The sequence below is a fragment of the Triplophysa rosa genome, linkage group LG13, assembly GCF_024868665.1.
Source record: "Triplophysa rosa linkage group LG13, Trosa_1v2, whole genome shotgun sequence".
Lineage (NCBI taxonomy): Eukaryota > Metazoa > Chordata > Actinopteri > Cypriniformes > Nemacheilidae > Triplophysa > Triplophysa rosa.
Genome location: NC_079902.1, coordinates 20457828 through 20464268, shown reverse-complemented (window position 1 = coordinate 20464268; position 6441 = coordinate 20457828). Strand labels below are relative to the sequence as shown.

The 6441-nt window shown below is 41.3% G+C and overlaps 1 long non-coding RNA gene across 1 annotated transcript; it reads left to right on the top strand.

Moving 5' to 3' along the window:
- The first annotated feature begins 417 nt into the window (after nucleotides 1–417).
- LOC130564015 (uncharacterized) lies at nucleotides 418–6397 on the top strand. Its single transcript, XR_008964181.1, has 4 exons — nucleotides 418–463; nucleotides 2884–3020; nucleotides 5660–5785; nucleotides 5878–6397. It is a non-coding gene; the product is annotated as an uncharacterized LOC130564015 (long non-coding RNA).
- Nucleotides 6398–6441: the final 44 nt, after the last annotated feature.

The window sequence follows — 6441 nt, the reverse complement described above, 5'->3', positions numbered from 1 at the left end:
TTTGGGGGGTGCCCGGCGAAGACGAACGGGGGGCACGATGAGAGAGACGTGGGAGGGAGCGGGGCAAAAGTGCATGACAACTGGACCACCGGTCCACGAGATGGGCCGGTGCGTGGGGCCAGCCAGCGTGCGGCCGGTCGACCTGCAGGTGTGCCGAGCTGTTCTCTGTTCTCTCTCCCCTCAGTCTCCACGTGACCCCTGGGAGCCCTTTTTCACAACCCATTTCCAGCGGCCTCCCAGTCTCCCACCTCACGCAGAGAGGCCCGTGTTCGGGAGAGGATGTGGAGGCAGCCTGCGTATGGAGGGCGGCTGTAACAAGCTCAATGGAGTGGAAAAAGAGACAGAGAGGCCGCGGCGTGACATCTGTGGCCATCCTGGTCCTGCACCGCTCTTTTACCCGCGCATTCCTGGGGCCCTCCGTTGTGGAAAAGTCATTAAGCTCCTGTCAAAACTGCTGTATGTGGTAAAAACAAAGCGTTTAATTGCTCCACCGTTTTTATTTTATGGGACTGTTGATGCTGTGTGTGGGATTACATCTTTATTTTAGTCCTTTGTTTTCGGGCTTCAATTAAGACCCCAGATCGGTTACGAAATGCGACCGTTCCGACCTTACGGATAGGTGGGAATTTAGCAGCGTTCGCAGCTTAAAACAATTCATTATATCAAAGTCAATAACTCTAATTTTCCACTTACCACCCCCAAAGCGCCTCAGCAATAAGATTAAACAATGAGACTTTAAAAAGTCCACGCGCAGTATAAGGTGTGCGTGTCATAGCCTGTAATCATCTGGACCCGGGCGGTGCTTAATTGCACGAGCAGGCTGCAAAAGAGGAAACCCTGATATATTATTCAAAAACCCAAATTAACACAATCAAACAGAACGCTACGTCCGGGCCGCCTCTGTCAGACCGCTGGAGGGGTCAGCGACACACAAATATTTGCATGCTGCGCTGCCTCTTTAACAGAGCGAGGAATACTTCATCATGTTGTGTGCATATAATATAATTGCCTCTCTGGTCGGCGGAGTCTGTTTGAATTTAATTAGCGGCGTACTTACAGCCACAATATCCGGCTAATGAAGCTCATTTTCGATGGCCGTTGCGTGTTTTAACACCCGAGTGATAAATGTGAGATGTCATATTAAAAGATGATAAATCGGAGCACTGCCCCTCTGGACATCAAAAATACAATCGGCCGTGGCGGAGATGTCGTGGGGCGGGGGTGGTGGTGCCGGGGTTCATGGGTAAATGAGACCGGAGCGGTTCCCTGGTGGGTGGAAACCGAGAGAGGCATCGTGGGAAGTTGCGAGCGCATGTGTGTGCAAAGATCGCAGGAGGAGCCAATGGCGGGCTGCTGAAATGTCAAGCCCACGCAGAGGGGCCCCTTATTTTGACAGGGCCCACAGTGTGTAAAACACACAGCAAACACTGGCCTTTACGAAGACACACACACCACATGCATGAAAGGCGAGCAGAAAAGTGTGTGGACAGAACTGGGTCACGTACACGCACTGATACGCGCATTTGAAAGCGTTCTTGTGAGCTGAAATATATGGATGGCTTTAGCAGGTTATGAATAAAATGACGTGGTCATACGTCTTCTTCCTTAGTGTTGCATGTCCTTTTAACCCTGACCTGTCATTCTGACCCTGATAGCACATGTATATGAAACAAATGTGTTTTTTTTAGCTGAGAAAGTGTTTGGTTATCACTGCCAAATGTTGTCAAATGTTATAAAGAACAACCTTTTTGATTTTGAATTAATATAATTGTGCTGTTTTAGGATGTTTATCAGGTGTTTGTACACTAGGGTGACCATATGTGGCCATTTTTCCCGGACACGTCCTGGCCAGGATTTCAGGTGTGTCCTCCCGAGGTCGCATTTGTCCACCGCATACGTCATCGAGGTTCTCACATTTCAGTTAAAAAACATTATAAAATTAACTTTATTTCTCTTAAGACGTATTTTTATTCTTACCTTGAAATATAACGGTTGCTTTTCTGAAATAAAACCTGAAATAAAAAACCTCCGGAGGACGCACCCGAAATCCTGGCCAGGACGTGTTTGGGAAAAATGACACGTATGGTCACCCTAGTGTACACGCATGACTCTCTTTGAGTTTTCTAGGTGATTCTTTCTTTCTTTTTCTCATTCTTTCTTGTCCACTAATGCACATACGAAGACAGTGATTATCACCTCAGTAATCCTGCAGTTCATTAGCCAATGCGCTTTATAATTAAGCTAGAAAAGTGCAGCGGTCCAGAGAGACGCTATGCACTAATGCTCACATTAACAGTAAAGGTACCGTGTGGACTAAAAAGGTGCCATCGTCTTCTCTCAGTTTCAGAGCTTAACTTTCCTCCTTTCTTTCACACTTTAATTTGTTATTTTTTGGTTTAACAATACAGGATCTTCCAGAAGAAGCGCTGCACTTCGTGGTAGTTTTTAGCACTGGTTTTATGACCTTATTGATCAACTTTGATGTGTGGAGCAGGGTTAACTAGCACAGAGGTTGTTTGCTTAATTGAACTTTATGTTGCCAAGAGGGATTTACTTCTCAAAGTGCTTTTTAAACGCTCCCTACTGTTTGCTTAGCACATGCTCAGTTAAGTGTGAATGTAAAGCTAGACGGCTAAAGTTAAGTGTGTGTCAATGTAGCATTCCATTGTGACGGTTAGCATAGCGGCTAGCCCAAAGAGAAGGGTGATCGCAACAAGGAAAATGTGTGAGTATGAAAAGGAGTGAAAAAAAACACAAGAATCAATCAATATAGTATAAAGCTAAATATTACCACATAGTAGTTACTGTACAAAAACATGGTAAATTTCTATATTTTGCTGCCTCGTGTCTCAGTCTTCTGTTTTGTCCATTTTTTATTTGCAGGATGCTGTGAGACACAAGAACAGAAACTACTTTCAGAGAAGTGTGTGTGTCATAAATTATACAGGTGGAGAGTTTGACCAGTGGCCTGTGGCAGAGTGTGTATAAGTCTGAGACAGAAGGAAATCACCTTTGGTCAGGTTAGCATTACCAAAACCACCCGAGAAAAAGTGTATCACACCAGACATCTTACACAACCCGTCTAGGTCAGATTTTTACTCATCCTAACAATGTAGGAGTTGTTACCTCATTTAAAGTTTACACATTTTTTCCCTGAGGTACCTGTATACTGCCTAGTCACTGAATAACAGAAAATAAAAACATTTGAATTATTCAAATGTGTTGAACTATTCACATAATTCAGATACATTTCCATCAATCTGTGAAAAAGATTTGTGTGTTTGAATAAACATAACATTAGACCAAATATAGAAAGTACAATAGATTACTAACACAGAAATAAAATATAATCGTAAAGTGTGTTTTTTGTAGAGTCTTGACACATATTTTTGTAAATTTGCTGTGAATACGGCATGTGCTGTCTTGTGAGAGACTCTCTTAAAATCTTGGAATATTTTCAACCCAGCATTGGGTCAAAAATGGACGAACCCAACCGTTGGGTTAAATTAACTCACACAATGTTTATATTTGACCCAATAACCCAGCATTTTGGGAAGAAACAACCCTGCATAGGGTAAATTACTTTCCAGCCGTTGGGTTCGTCCCTTTCTGACCCAACCTCGGGTCGAAAACAATCCAGGATTTTCGATTCCCTGTTGTCCCCAGCAATATTTGAGGGCACCGCCGCTTCTGTTTCCCTCTCAATAAAATATTCTTAAGCTTGGCACAACTAGAAAGATGTAGAAACGTAGCTTATTTATTTTAAGGCTTATTTTGTCTTATTTTAAATCATTTTAAGTCATCTTGAATCCCCCTTGGAAGTTTGTTGTAGTACCCCCTGGTTCAAAAACACTGGTGTAGAAGCTCTCAGTAAATCTTCCGTAAATGTTCTACTTTAACCCGTGTTACGATGAAACCTTTAACAATGCAGTCCTCTCACAGACCCTTTCGCAGCATCACTACGGCTCGTGTTTTCTGCCCTCCTGCGTGTTTTACCCGGAGCACAGCCGAGTCCTCCTTTTTCATCTTTAATAATGGTGATATGCTGTCATGATTTATTCAAATGACAAACTTCGGCTTTCAATTTTTTAATCCTGAGGTATTAGTCACTGGTCGCTAATGCCAGATTACTTTCTAGCCATTCTGCCTGTGATAAACGACTGGCAGTCAGGCTGCAAAAATAGATCAAAACCGTTGGGAATGAGAGGAGGAAAAAGAGGAAAAAAGAAGGAAGTAGCTGTAAGTGCGGTAAATCATTTTCCTCAGACGCCCAGCAGGGCTGGAAAATGCCACCCATCATTCCTGCGCCACGGCTAATCAAAGCCCACGCGGTGATTAAAGGGGAGAGGATGAGACGCTCGTGTGTTCAATCTGATTTAACAAGACATTATCACTTTTACTGAACTGGAATCAGTGTAGTGCCATGAACTTGTCTATAGGATGGAGTGAGGTTAAATATGCGTGATGGGGGGATTTACTCGTGCAGATGAGGGGAACGACAGTGTTAGTTCATTTCAATGCCATTACACAGTCATGTCTGTGACTGTACCCTTTGTAGGAGACTTATCATTATGAATGTAATGTTTTTATTTTTTTGGATTTTTTTATTGAACTGCATTTATCAACATAAAGGATGTGGCCATTAAAATGACGTAAGACTCAACAAATCTGTAGCATCTCAATTCATATGTGAAGAGGGTATTTATATACAGGTTTAAAAAGCACAGTTGGCTGTTTTTCGTAACGGTAAGGGTGCAAATAGTCTTAAAAATTAAATTATGTCATTTATGTGATTAAATTATGATTTTTTCGTGTTCACATTTATTACAAGTATTTATTACAAAATAAATACATTAATAGTAAAAGAGTATGATATATCCCTTTGAGTGCTTTAGGGGTCATCTTCATCTGAGACTAAAATGGCGCTCTTTGCCGCCATACTGTAGATCAAACAACTCATTCCATCACCTGCGCTATAATGATGACTATAATGATGTCAGCTCAAAATAGTGATGAAGGAAAATTTTAAATTTAGCATGTAACTTGAAGTTTCTAGGTCATCCGTACCTGAGATTGACAAGAAAACTTTTGTGGTGTCAGCCTAGATCCTGAACAATTAAGTTACGCCAGTTCTTCCTCCTTTTTTTTGAAAGGACGTTGGCCTGGAGCAACCGCTGGTTAAATGACTCTTTCTAAAGCAATTGTGATGGAGCACAAAATCTGGGCCAACCGTACTTGAAACTGAACTTCCAGTTTTTGTGGCAATAATCCAAGTCCTTTACCATTAGGTCATCTCATCTCCCTTGTTGAAGATTATGTCTTGGAGCAAGCAGTCATTAAACATCTCACAAAGACACGACTTGATAGTCACGAGTGCTTGAAACTGAATTCAGGTCTTGAACCAATAGGCGACCACAACTCCCTTGCTGCCTCACACTTTTCTACTTATGTAGAGACAAAGATTGGAGTAACCAGCGGTTAAATGGTTTTCTTAAGTACAATCGTGTATATTAAAATATTTTCAGTGTGTTGCTGTTTTCTCAGTGGCTTTTTGGTGGTTTATTTCATCCCACCAGATGGATCAGATCTGTTTTCTAGACACTGATTGATGGTGTGTTTAAAAATCTCCTTTTTGTTTTGTTTTTATATCTTCTGGCAGTTTGGGAGTAAAATTTCAGCAAAACCACTTTACTAAATCCCAGATTCGGAATCCAAGATAGCTGTTTTACTGTTTTACTCAGCACGGCTGTGATGTGGCAGTAGGTGCAAGGCCAAAGGAAAGATTGTGAGTAGGATATTTCTTTTATCGAGCAGTTTTATAAACAAGTAACTTGCGTCTTAAACTAAATTCGACTTGATTTTTGTCTTCGCCAACAGAAAAATATTCCAAAAGAAACCAAAGCATCAAGTTTTGCAGCCAAGCAATGCATGGACCGGATGCGAAAGGAATGGAGTGATAATTTTCTCTCCAAGAGTTATTAAAATCAGCAATTCTCAGACGTTTGACAGGTATAATCTCGAGACCCAACAAAATATTTTGAAATGGAAGTAAGGTGAGAAAATGCACATTTGTCCTATTTTAGTTTTTATTTTACCTCTTAAATAAACGAAATTCAAGTTGCAATACCAAACTACCATAGGTGGAGTTTCACTTTCGGGCTACCGTGGAGCTGTGGCGCTGGATGATGTCACACGCTAATTAACATATTCATAACGTCATTGCGTAGTTTTGAAGTTGTTACTTTCTACTCTCTGAACAGTCTGTATTTATATATTTATTCAGTAACTAATAATTATGTATACAGAATGTATACGAACAATAAAAATAATGATACACGCTTTTGCCTACATTACAGTGTACATCAACTTTAAATGGCATTTTATAGACTTTGTAATTCTAAATGCTCTGGACCGATATGCTGCTTTGCTCTCTATGTGTCA